Below are 13,870 nucleotides of genomic sequence, written 5' to 3' on the forward strand. Positions count from 1 at the left end.
CTCTCTCTCTCTCTCTCTCTCTCTCTCTCTCTGTCTCTCTCTCTCTCTCACCCTCACCCTGACCTCTCTTCCTCTACTATCTATGACAGTACAAGTACACTTTGGAAGAAATTACTAATAGATAAATGCAGACGTTTGAGACACGATGATTCAGATGGCACAATTTAAAACTACTATGTTCCTCACTAACTAATGGACTTTCCCCAAAATGTGCTTTTCTTTTTCTTCAGAGGTAAAAAACATATTGGGATATAATAATATTATGTTGCCTCTTACTTGGGATCTAAAACGTGAAAGCCATAGCTTTATAAAACAGGTAGTTGGCTTGAGGGAGGGACTAGTTCTTCAAGCTCATAACTCTCAAGCATCGTGCATGTGCTCAGTGAATGATGACTAAATTGAATTCTGTAATCTACTCATACAGTCAAGGAAATAATGGTGAGCAATTCTAGGCGAGAAGATTATGAGCTCATTTATTAGTTTTTCTTCCTTGGGAACCAGCTAACAAATTCTTAAATGATTTGGAAAGCTCCTTTTTTTTTTTTTTTTTTACCTTAAGGGAACTAGCTGTGAAACAATCAGTGAAGAGAAATATGTACTGTCCCAATGGCCACACTGGGTAAAGTGTCCTCATGGTGACGTTAGTGCCATGAACTGGAGCACTCCAACTCCTAAGCATTTATGTTATCATTTCGTTTGTCCACTGTGTCTGACTACTCTCTGCTACTGCAGTATCTGAATAATGTGTAATGGAAGAGAGCTAGACTTAACCACACCAGAAAGCTGGACTCCAGCCCCAGCTTTGGCACTCTGCTGCCAATGCCGCTGGGGTTTCTTAACCCCTCTGGGACTCCATTTTCTCACATCCAAAAAGATTGAATCCTGCTCACGTGGAGGAGGGCTTATGCAATTCTCTGGAGGAACGCTTGTACATGTGAGAGCACTTCATCAACTTTAGCATCTGACAAATGTGAGAAAATATTATCAGTGCTCCTTATTGCATTACACATTTTCTGCAATGAAACTGCTAAACAATCTGTGATGCCTCTTCACCTGCCAGAGGGTGATGTCCCTTGTGTTGTGTTTTCTGTTCTGTCCCCTGCCCCTCAACCCTCCGTCCCCTTCGGCACCCTCTCCTTCTTTAGAAGTTACTTAATAGTTTGCCTCACAGTAAAGATTCCAACTGCCATGTCTTCATTTTAAAGCTCAAGTAATTGATGTCTGGCTGTTGAAAAGGAGATAAAACTGAATACAGTACTGCCACTCAAATTTGCCCAAGTCACCTCATTTTATTTCTTCTTTTTTTCAATGGCAGCAGCATGGCTTAGTAAGCTGTGCCTCAGGACAGGGGCTGGGGCTTGCCTGGTGCTCTGCATGTATAAAGCCCGGATGTTCTGCTAGTTCTTTTTGAGCAACGTCACCAGGAAATTGCCAGCTAAGTGGATGTACACAAGCTCATCATCTGCCATCTTCATGTGGCCAACGGCCACTGCTGGACACAGCACCTTCTTCATCTGCAACCTGACCATGGATTTCACTTCATCACCTTTGGCCACCATCCATGTTCTCAGTGTGGGTCAGCAAGGAGGGAACTTGCCAGCCTTATTCAGGCCTGGGCCCAGGATGTGTGGGATCTGCTTGGTCAGAGACTCTGAAGGCAAAACAGCATCATACTTCTTGTCCAGCTTCTTGACCAGTTTCTTATTCTTGTTGAGTTTCTTCAGCGCCTCGATGACCATGTAGGTGATATGCACAGCCTTGGCCTTGTCACAGTGCTGCTGGTCCCTAGAACACAGATGGAGAACTGGAGAGGGGAGTGGATATAAGCCTGACGCTGCCCGAGAAGCATTTGAACTTCCGAGGGCCATAATTCTTCAAGCTGATTTGCAGCTCTGTGGTCTCCAAACACTTCCCGTGCTTGCTGCAGGGGTTCTGGGGCAGGACTTCCGGCATTGCCTCCTAGAGGGTGTCGCTCCAGACTTTGCTGCTCAGTGCAACGCGCCGCAAAAAACGGAAAAGAGCAGTCACCTCACTTCCTTGCTTTGATTTTGAAACTATATTTCCCTTTAAGAAGCAGGTGGATCAGGAATTACCAATATCATAGCTTTAACATAAGGTAAATAGCCCCCGCCTTTTATTTTTCTTACATAACAAGCATAATTGGGAGGATGGATAGAACACTCAAGATACAAATAAGATAAGAAAGTAATTTCTCATAAACCATTCTGCCTTACGCAATTTCTTTGTTTTTAATTTTTAAAAACTTTTATTTGGAGATAAACTTAAACTTAGAGAAGATGCAAAAATAAAAATTGCTTTACGTGATGTCTAAAGGGGAAGTTCACTTCCTGGAGGGTATTTGCCCTCATTGGAAAAAAGAAAAAAAGAAGCCTGAGGCTACAGATTAAGTAAGAAAATGAGCCAGATTCTTATGCTCCCCAATTTATGAAAAGAAAACAATAAAGCATACTAAAGTTTTGCATAACTGTATTTTAAAGCAAAATGTTCTTTGCATCTCCTCTTTTCATGATTATCCTCTGAATTGTACTCACAATGTAAATAGTAGAAAGAGTTAAGATGAGATGAGTCTCCAGAAATGTTTATTTTTCCTGTGAGAACTAAAAATATGTTGATTAGAAGAATATATGGTTGGTAAAAAAAAGAATTAGTCATTATATAGAGTTTTTCTCTCCTAGTATTATCACATTTTTCTCTACAGTTGTTTTTTGCAAATCATTGCAATCAGTGTTCTCAGAGCTTAAATGATTTCTGAGCACTTGAATTATCTTCACAGTGTAGCTTCTTAGGAATTAAAAATAAAGAAATTTGTTTCTATTGGTTAACTCTGGCTTTCTCTCATTTTGTTTCAAACTTTCTTCTACTGAGACCCTAAATAATGTCTGAATTTCATTTGTAAAAGTCTTAAAGAAACCAACTTTTATGATGTGATTTAATTTCCTATATATTTTCTTTTTACCTTTCTTGTTAGTTCATGCACGTACAGCTGTGTTGTCTTTAGTTTCTCTGCTCTGCACTAAGAAAGCTTGAGTTTCCTCCTATTGTATCATAAATACAGAGGGTGCCAAAAAATGTATACCCATTTTAAGAAAGGAAAACGGTGTTAAAATTGTAATACTCAATACATAACAATAACAAAAGATGAATACAAGTCATGTTTGACTTCTGCAATTACAAGAGGTGCTCAAAGTGGTTACCTTCAGTGTCCAGACACTTCTGATTCTGGCGAACTACTGCTTGAGCACCGTTGACCAAAGTGTTCACTTGTATCCATGTTTTTGGCACCCTGTATTTGTATCATTTTCATGTGAAATGATCAGCGGTAGTTTCCATGAAAAGACTTTCATAATAAATTTGATTTATATATGTGATATATCTTTGAACATTAAAGATTTTATTTTTATTAATTTATTTTTTGGCCTGTATCTTTAAAAATTTTTTTAATTATATTTATCTATTTTTTATATTAGTTTCAGATTTACAAAACAACATAACGATCAGACATTTACACCCCTCACCAACTGATAGTCCCCCCAAGTCTACTACTCCTCTGACATTGTATGAAGCTGTTACAATACCATTGACTCTATTCCCTATGCCGTACTTTACATCCCATGACTATCTATCTATCTATCTATCTATCTATCTATCTATCTATATTTAATTATCATTGATATTCAATACTAACTTACTCAGCTTGCGGAATATAGTGTAGTGGTCAGGCATCTACACAGTCTATGAAGTGATCTTCCTGATAGGTCCAGTACCCATCATTATTGACTATATTCCCCATACTATATTTCACATCCCCCTGACTATTTTGTGACTACCAATTTGTACTTTCTAATACCTTCACCTTTTCCCCCATCTCCCAGCCCCCCTCCCATCTAGCAATCATCAGTTTTTTTCTCGGTATTTCTGAGTCTGTTTTGTTTTCTTGTTTATTCTGTGTTTTAGATTCCACATATAAGTGAGAGCATATGGTATTTGACTTTCTAAGTCCGACTTATTTCACTTAGCACAATATTCTGTAGGTCCATCCATGTTGTTGCAAATGGCAAGATTTCATTCTTTTTTTGTAGCAGAGTAACACTCCACAATAAATGTACCACAATTTCTTTATCCAATCATCTATTGATGGGCATTTCAGTGTTTCCATATCTTGGCCATTGAGAATAATGCTGCAATAAATATAGGGTGCATATATTTTTTGAATTAGTGTTTTGGATTTCTTTGGATAAATACCCAGGAGTGGAATTGCTGGGTCATAAGGTAATTCTGTTTTTAATTTTTTGAGCACCCACCAAACTGTTTTCCGTAGTGCTGCACCAGTTTGCAGTCCCACCAACAGTGCATGTTGGTTCCCTTTTCTCCACATCCTCGCCAACACTTGTTTGTTGAACATTCAAGCCTAGATTTTCAGTTGTCAATCCAATGACATAAAGCACCATCAATGATATCCATGTGAAATCAGCCACATCAATAAATTGGGAGGCACTTTTTTAGATGATACAGCATATTTTTGTCTTTTGTAGTCATTGCAGCTTAATTCAAGTAATTTTGAATTTTGAATTACTTAATTCCAGTATACAAAATCTATGCTAGGCACCTTTAAGGATACAAGGATGAGTAAGATGTGTAGTCTAGGGTTTTTACAAAGATGCAAGAATTCAAAGGTTTAAATTCAGTATCTAAAGTACTAATTGAAAGAGCAGCTCTGGGACCCAATATAAAACACTACTCAATATATTGAAGCTCTAAGTTCAACCTTAAACAAAAAATTCATTAATTTGCTCTAAAAAAACTAAAGCATTCATGGTAATTAAACAATTAAATCAAGAGTAATTTTCCCACAATAAAACTTTGATTCAATAATATGAAGAGATTATAATATTATTCCAACTTCACTATGATAATTATAATAACTATGATAACTATGATTATAATATTATTCCAACTTAACTATGATAATATTAACTTAAAATATTAGTGTACCTGAAGTACAATAGTAATTTTTGGAATTGTTAGATGCATTAAACTTTTTATTGAAAAAAAACAAGACCTAATCAGACTGTGAACATTTCACAGCAATTTAAATAATATATGAGGCATGACAATTAAGTTTGCAAACCCATCCTAGAAAAAGTGCTACATACCTCATTGCTGAATATCACTATGGTCACCTTCAAAGTACTCCCCTGGAGAAGCTATGCACCGACGCCAGTGCCTAGTCCACCCTTCAAAGCAATTTTGGAACTCTTTTTCTGGAATGGCCATCAGAGCTGTCATCGTATTACCCTTGATGTCCTGAATGTCATAAAAATGTCTTCCTTTCAATATTTCCTTTATCTTTGGGTAAAGAAAGAAGTCATTGGGGGCCAGATCAGGTGAGTAGGGAGGGTGTTCCAATACAGTTATTTGTTTACTGGATAAAAACTCCCTCACAGACAGTGCAGTGTGAGCTGGTGCATTCTCGTGGTGCAAGAGCCATGAATTGCTGGTGAAAAATTCAGGTCATCTAACCTCTTCACACAGCCTTTTCAGCACTTCCAAATAGTAAACTTTTTAACTGTCCAGTTGGTACAAATTCATAATGAATAATCCCTCTGCTATCAAAAAAGATTAGTAACATTGCTGCAACAAGTTTGTGAACTTAATTGTCAGTCCTGTAAACTCCAAATTGTGGTGTAAAGTGATGATGATTTAAATTAAATTGATAAATAGCCTTAACAGGAGGATCTACAAAAATTACCCCTATCATCCAATAATGTGAATGTAGTGTGCATTTTATGTTTTGCTTGGTTGGGATAATAAAGAAAACTTCATATCTTTATATATACTTACTTCTGAGTTGCAGTTGGTTAATCATATTTACAGATGCATTAGCTGCTTGGGCACCATCTTCTGGCCCATAATACTTGATTTCACAGAAGGAGCGAGAACATTAGTGGAATCATCACCTTTGGCTCTCACTCCTCATTATTTTCCTGTTCTTTGGAGGCGCACTTGATAGCAGGGCGCCTTCCCGCCTGGTCTTCCCTTAGTTGGTCTTCCCTTAGTACCTTACAAGTGAGCATGATATGCCAGGCTCTGTTCTAAGCCCTTTCTGTGTATTAACTCATTTAATCCTCACCTCAATGACTTTATTACTGCCTTCACTTAACAGTTGAAGAAATAGAGGGCAGAGAGGTTAAATAACGTCCTCAATATTACCCAGGTAGTTGCAGTGTAGCTGGGGCTCAAATATAGGCAGGCTGCCTATGCTATTAACTTTACACTCTGGTGAGTAATTGTTGAATGAATGAAAAGCATTTTCTCTCCAAATCTATTCGAAAATGCCATAGCCGAGATAACTTCTTCAATTGCCTTCTTAACTCCAATCTCCTTTCCCCTAGTCAGCATTAAATCCCACATCCAGAATGATATTTCAAGCTTTTTGTTATGCCTTTATTACTGCCCTCAGGTCTTCGGAAATACACCAATTCACCTAAAATATTTATTCATATATTTCACACATGTATACATTTTAATCTTTTAAAATGCTTCTCTTTTCTTGTGTATATGTATTCTCTGTGAATGGAAAACTGGGAGAAACTATAAATATTTTTCCTGTGAAATATTTTGGCATGCTGCTTTTCTTCTTAGTCCTGGTAACATAATTTCAAATTTGCTGCCTCGCCTTGACCTTTGAGGATACTTGTTACTTTTACTTATTGATCAATAATGGCAATGAGGAAAAAAAATCTCTTTCTTAGTCTCTTTGGGGAAATTCTGTACTTTCATCCTCTTTAATTCCAGGTGAAAAAATAGGTTTACAAAGACTATTGATATACTTAGCATGCTCATGAGGTTTATATTACATCATCATCTTAATAACTGACAACATGAAAGCTTTTAGGAAGGTGAGGCTATTACCAGCAGCCTACATCTACACACACAAATGCCTCCTTGAGTTTCCAATGACACAGTAACATCTAAACATAATCTCTAAATTTGATGAAGGTCATCAAAAGCAGGATCCCTACCAAAAACCTGTTTATTTTGGTAAAAGAGGATAGAGGATTAGGAAGATATCTTTAATTTGACCAGAGAGGTAGGGTCCTCTAAAAGTTAAATTTATAACTCTGGTCACAATATGTACTTGCCGTCTCATATTTAAAATACTATACTAATTATATCATTCGTATCAATGGAAATGAAAAAAATCGTGGTTTAAGATGTTGACCATTGATTACCGATATGTCAGGGATTTTTATCTGATTTTCGAAATAAACTTCAGTCAAAATGATAATTAGGGATTTTGATTTTAAAAGATATAAATGAAGATTTTGGCCTTCTGCATAATTATATTTCCATCTATTATGGCAGACCCATAATATAACAAAAAATGAAGAACTCTGGTGCAAATCAAGTATTACACGGTTTAATAATAGTACAAACAAGTTAAGGCCATCAGTAAAGAAATACTTAACAATGTCCATCGGCTAGGTTCTGGGGGATTGTTAGAATGAGCACATAGTATTTATTCTCTGTTACCTTCCAACAACCGCTAGCTCTGCCTGACTTGTGAAGCATGAAGGTGAAATAGCTCAGTGAGAACAAAAAGGATCTGAACCTTTAACTCTCTTTTCTTTTTTTTAAATGTGGGATTTTCCTTTATAATTGGGGAACCGAATGTTTTTCCAGGACCCATCAGCTCCAAGTCAAGTAGTTGTTTCAGTCCACTTGTGGAGGGTGCATCTCAGTGGCCTATGTGGGGATCGAACCAGCAACCTTGGTGTTGTGAGCACTGCGCTCTAACCAACTAAGCTAGCTGGCTTAACTCTCTTTTATTCGCCTTCATCCCTCCATTTTGTTGAACAAATTAAATTGAATTATAAGGAGAAGGACATAGGATTCCATAGGCATAATGACTTGGAAATTGGGCGACTCTGGATTGGGTCCTTGTTGGCTTTCGGTACTTTACTCTGTGACCCAGGCAGCGGAAAGTTTCCTTTGGGTTTACGACCAAGGTCAGATATTCTAACTGTTCTGCTCTCCATATGTGCGACTGTGCATAGAAGAAAGTGTAAGACCCAGAAAGAGAATTGCTGTCGCACAGGACATTTTCTTAACATCAGATAGCAAATGGGAGCTTTTGTCATCAAGGAAATGAAATCAGTTGGCTGGCCGTGGGAAGAAAAGGAGGCACATTGCCAGTATTGGCAGACGGGAAGTTCTTGACACGTTTTTTAAAAGTACATTCAACAACTGAGTGAATGCACATTCTCTTAAATACACTAACCAGTTGGAATATAAAAAATGTTAAGTGGCTGGGCATTAAATTTGAATGATGAAGAACAAAGATGTGCCCAAGGCACTTGTCCTGACTCAGGGAGAAAAGATGATTGCAGGTCCTTGAACCAGAACGGAAGTTTAGAGGCTATCAAGGGAAATAAAAAGAAAAGATGCTTTTTCATCATGATGACCAAAAAGACCACTAACTACATATCTGATTTAAAATACTCACATGTAATATTGTGAATATCACTGATGAGTTCTGGAAATTAAAAATCAAGAAAAAGTCAAAGGAATGTGCAAAGTATTCATGCAAACATATTTGTATAGCTCTTTAAAAGTAGTCTTTTTCTTTTTTTTTTAATTCTTTTTCTCTCTACTCCTGGGTGTCACACAGCAGGTTCTCAGTAGGTATTTGTGGTATCAAGTTGAATGCAATCATTGCACGCCAAAGCATGTTCTTGTGTTTGATTTTTCATTTGTGCCTCACAGTGGCTGTTTGAAGTGGGGGTACAGAGTGGAGATCTAATCGAGTAGTTATAAGGTAGGACAGAGGCCGACTGCTAAGTTCTAAGAGTGTAAGACTTTGGGCTCTGCTACCTGAATGCCCTGAGCCTTAGTTTACTCATCTGTAAAACAGGGATGTAAATAATAGCTGGGCATTAAGGTCGCTGCAAGGGTCCAATGAGATAATACACCTGAAGCACTTAGCATAGTGTCCAGAGCAAAGTAATGCTCAGGCAATGTTAGCTGTGACATGACGACGCTTTAATCTGATGATGCAATTTGAAGTGATGGGGTTAAATGAGTCTCTGAATTACCCATCAAATTAGCACCAGGAAGTTTCTACTCTTAAGTTTATGTTCCTTTCAGAAAGAAAAATAATAGGAATATAAGAAAGCAATATTTTAATGACAGCATCTTTTTAATGGTCTTTCAGAATGTGTAAAATATTGCTTCACGTTTACTGAATTTGGATCATGTAATTATAAGAACATATAAAGGTGTATATGGCTGACAACTTTTATTTTTATGAGCCATTAAAACATTACTGTCTAATTATCCTAAGAGTAGTGGCTTCATTGAATGGTGTAGGTATTAATTTTAAAGACACAAGACAAAGACATATTAGGAAGACCTGTACATTAGAGTTTCAAATAGAACCCCCCAAAATCACAGCATATCAATTTTTGGGAAAGCTCCCCAAAAGAAAACCATCACCAGCTTCCAAAAAGCTAGCATCAGAAAATGTCTGTGAAAATATACATTTCATCAAATTCCATAAAAACAGTTCTGGTCTGCTACTGAAAATAGCAGCATCTCGAATGTGTCTAATGGAGATTAGTCTTATGTGTACATTGTGTGGAAGGACATAATACAGGACGTTATGAAGGATAAAGTGAAGGAGACAAGGAAAATTAAGTGTTGCCGTGGGCTATTTAATATGTAGTGTGCAAATCTTTTGCCTAAAATTGTGCATAGTTCTGAGATTTTAAATATATTCATTTTTATATTAACAAGTGCCCATATCTTCAAAATCTAATCTACATCTACCTATGTTCTTCTTTCTTACTGAACTTACTCTTACCCTATCTACCAATCATCATCAAGGAAGTGCTGGCAAGAGGGGCATGGTGCTTTTTGAAAATGGGAAAATATGATGCTTTCTTCTTATTTTTCTATTAATTTTACATAAGCCAAAGATGACCTAGGTGGATTTTGTGTAGAATCATATACACTTCCTTTTAACCCTTGACAAGAAAAAACGCACTTCTTTCAGTTTTCTGTGCCGGCATCAACAACACGTTCACTATCCTGACTTCTATCTTGACACCTCTGAACCTCCAGCTTTCTCTCCATTGGCTTCTGAATCCAATTAATTGGGAAGTCCAGGTAATTCTCCCTCTGCAGTGTGAGCTAACGCCTGCCCTTCCTTTAGAAGTTCTTCCGACGTCATCACCTATTTCAGGAAGCTCTGCTGAACCCAAGCCCAGCTGGCCTTCTCCATATTTCCATAATCCTTTGTGGATAAAGTGATAATCCACTTTATCACTGAGCTAGCCACATTTCGTTACAATTATGGTCAATAATAATCTCCTAGGACAGTGGTTCTCAAATTTTGCCACATATTGGAATCATAAATAACTAAAAACCAACTAAATCAGAATCTCGCTGGCGCTGGCGAGGTGAGACCCAGGCAAGGTATTGTTAAAAAGCAACGCTTTTCAAATTTTAATGTGCATACAGATCATCTCAGGATCTTGTTGAGATGCAGATTCCCAGGTGGGGCCCAAGATTCTGCATATCTAACTAGCTTCCAGGTGTCACAGATGCTGCTTCTGTTAACTCAGCTAAAAGTTGCCCCCAAATGGTCAGATATTTTAGAAAAGAATCATATTGCTTATCTCTGTATCTCTATGTGTATCGTAAACTCACCACCTCTTACCCAATATTGAACTATTCTTCCTACCCTGTTACCCTTATCTGCCACCACATTTTAGGTGAGTGGAGGTGTTGACATTTTCTCATAAATCAGAGTTTGGGTTGCCAATATTTCAGCTATCATTGCACTTCTTTTCACAGTAAGTACATCCTTCTCTGACCCTGCAGAGTCCATGTCTGTGTGTTAATCTTACTGGCCACAGGACACGGTGACATGTTGAGGGTATTAAGAGGGTCTTAACTACCTTTGCTTGTGCTTCCAGTTTTAAGTATGACCTCGTCTGTTTACGTTGTGGTCATCCAGCCTCCAGACGGCCCAGTGCTGCTGCTTGGATGCCATGTGAGCCTATCTTTTTTTCTCCTTGGACACCTGATAGCCCTTTACTTCCTCACCCATTCTCACGTTTTCTTCAATCCACCATCGTCACGCTCCTCTATTGACTTACCCCAAAATAACTGGAACCAATGAACACGAGCACAATGCAAACAGGTGCTTATACTGTAAAAACGTCTTCCTTCTTCTACTTTAAGTGCTCTGTGCTCAACTGCATTGCTTTTCCTCGGTTAACCATTCTGTTACGTGTACACACCAGCCCTTTCAGTCTCAGGCCTCAAGAATAGGCTGTAACTATTCTTCAGGAGGGCTGATAGCATAATTTAGAGTTCTTTTAGCCTTTGTATATCTTTACATGGCAATCTAGCTACAGTCTGATGGTCCCCAGAGAGTGTGCACTGAGGCACCTGGGGTGCCTCACGAGGAAATATTTTTAAAATTCCAGGGAAATAAAGCAACACTTGAGCTCTGTCAGGCAGGCACCTTGTGAATTACTAGCTCAGGGTAGTTCACAGTTTCAACAGTAAGTGGTGCCCTATTCCTTTCGATGATGTCATATATTTATAAAGCTGGGTTCCTCTCCCCACCCCTCACTTCCCCTCTGCACTTGTGATAAAAACCAAGCACAGTGCAAAAATCAATGTGGAATAGTTATCCAGGGGGCTGAGTCCAACCTGAGAAGTTGTGCGCTGCCCAACAGACACACATTTTCCATTAGGAAGTAACTGGTTATTTAGGAATGAAGGGGGAAAACAATGTTTTACTTAGTGTGTATTTTTGTCAGTTATTTTCTAGAACACAAATACTTACTAAATTGTTTGTAACTAACTATTTCTTTTGGCCTAAGGGCACTATGAAAAAAAATTATTGAAACATTAAGGGCATTGTGACCCGAGAAAGTTTCTGAACCTGTGCTATAGCCTGACCTTGAAAACAGCAATACTTCCCCCGCCCGCCCCCAAAAATGTCTTGACCTTGAAGATGTGGATACTCTCATCAGGTTATCTGTTTTATTCCAGATCTATTAAAAGTAGAGCAACTTGCTGCCACATGAGGAACACAAACGTATTTTTTTTTCTTTTTAAAAATTTATTTTCTGTCTATTTTTAATTGTGGTAAAAAAACACATTATCGTCTAATCCTTTCATCTGTTGTTGATAAAACATAACTCCAAAGACAGGTTTCGGAAAATGCCTTATCAATCGTGCAAGAATCCCTCTTCCACACATCTGATGCAGCAGCACTGGCAACTCTGACAACTTCAATTACTGCCCTTGACTTTTTCCTTCAGCTAATATTCTCTTATGTGTTATAATTTCAGGGAGATGGGAGAGAGGCAGATTAAGGTGAGGCAGTGAAATTTATCTTGCTGCCAATACAATATCCAAATCCAGCTAATCAAATTTGAAGCAGTGATTGCGAAGGGATTTTGCCACTTCCCTTACATTTTCCATCCACGGAGAGATCCTTTAATGACTTCATTTTACTTTTGCAACGATATAAAAATCAGTATGCCATGTCAATGCATTACTGATAGATTTAATAGAGTGTATACAATGGCCATGTCACCAATAACAACTTCTTTATGCACCTACTGTGGGCCAGCCACTACTCCTCATCGCACTTAAACTGCGCTGCCATCCCATGAGGGAGGCATTGCTGCTGCATTTTCTAGATGAAAAAACTTAAGCCTGAAAAGGTTGATAACCTGCCCCGGGCCACACAGCTGGCAATTGGCAGCACAGTGATGCAGCTTCAGGTCTGCTCTTGTCCATCGCTCACGACTTTTCCCCATGGCAAAATTACCTCTCCTAATTATAATCGGAAAACAGTTTCCTATGCGGTTTTGTTCACGGCCGCTCTGAGTGCCCTGAAATACCCTGGCCTTTCTTTAAAAATATATGGTACTTGTTATGTAAAATGTCATCACAATTTGAGAAGAAAAAGGCAGAAAAGAAAAAGGGGGATCAATGAGTAAGACAAAGCACTTTTAAAAGCTTCTATGAAAATATTGTTATTTGTAGTGTAGAAAGTGCTTTAAAGATTATAAGATGATCATGATTATTATTTTCATAACCATTGCCCTATTAATGTAGTGCTGCTCACATTTGACAAAGGAAATGGAGTGAAGTACAGCTAAGTGGACTGTCTTCAGCAGTCACACACACAGCATGTGAATTTCACAGCTAATACAAGACTAGACCCTTGGGGATCTGTGTTGCTGTTCACCCTATTTATGGAATACTTCGTCTCCTGCTTTATTTCCCATTAATAATTCACTTCATCGGAACAAGGCCTGGTTACCTCAGCCCAAGCCATGGATGACTTTCCTTCATTTATAGTGGTAAATACTTACAGAGACTGTTTGCACACGATTATTCAGGGATATTTGATAACAGAGTGTAAGTGTGAACATGCAGCCCTTGGAATCTGCAAAAATGTATGCGATTTGCATGGAAGACATTTTATCACCTCTACTATGTTCATTCCTAGTTTCTTTACCTAAAGGATGTGTGGCAATGATTTTTCTCATCAATACTATATTACGGAATGCAGAACCTACAAAGTACAAACCTGTATCCCTGCTTTTTTTTCTTTTAACATCTTTATAGTATGCAGATACTCTGCAACAAGCACATAGCTGATGATAAAAGGTCAGTGAAACTCACAATGACAAGATAACCCAACTGTTTCCCTGACTCAGCCCCAGTGATTGGTAAGCGCTCTCATAAGTGATGCCTCTTCTTTCTGCCTGAAGCCAATAAAATGGTCAGATGATATTTGGAAATAGCACCTTTC

The 13,870-nt window shown here is 38.1% G+C and overlaps 1 protein-coding gene and 1 pseudogene across 3 annotated transcripts in view; both read right to left on the reverse strand.

The window, feature by feature from the left end:
* Nucleotides 1–13,870, reverse strand: part of CDH6 (cadherin 6) — a 120,676-nt gene that overhangs the window by 38,568 nt on the left and 68,238 nt on the right. The window lies entirely within an intron of this gene.
* LOC109385492 (60S ribosomal protein L10a pseudogene) lies at nucleotides 1,290–11,077 on the reverse strand (annotated as a pseudogene).

Source organism: Hipposideros armiger, unplaced genomic scaffold (assembly GCF_001890085.2).
Source record: "Hipposideros armiger isolate ML-2016 unplaced genomic scaffold, ASM189008v1 scaffold_117, whole genome shotgun sequence".
NCBI lineage: Eukaryota > Metazoa > Chordata > Mammalia > Chiroptera > Hipposideridae > Hipposideros > Hipposideros armiger.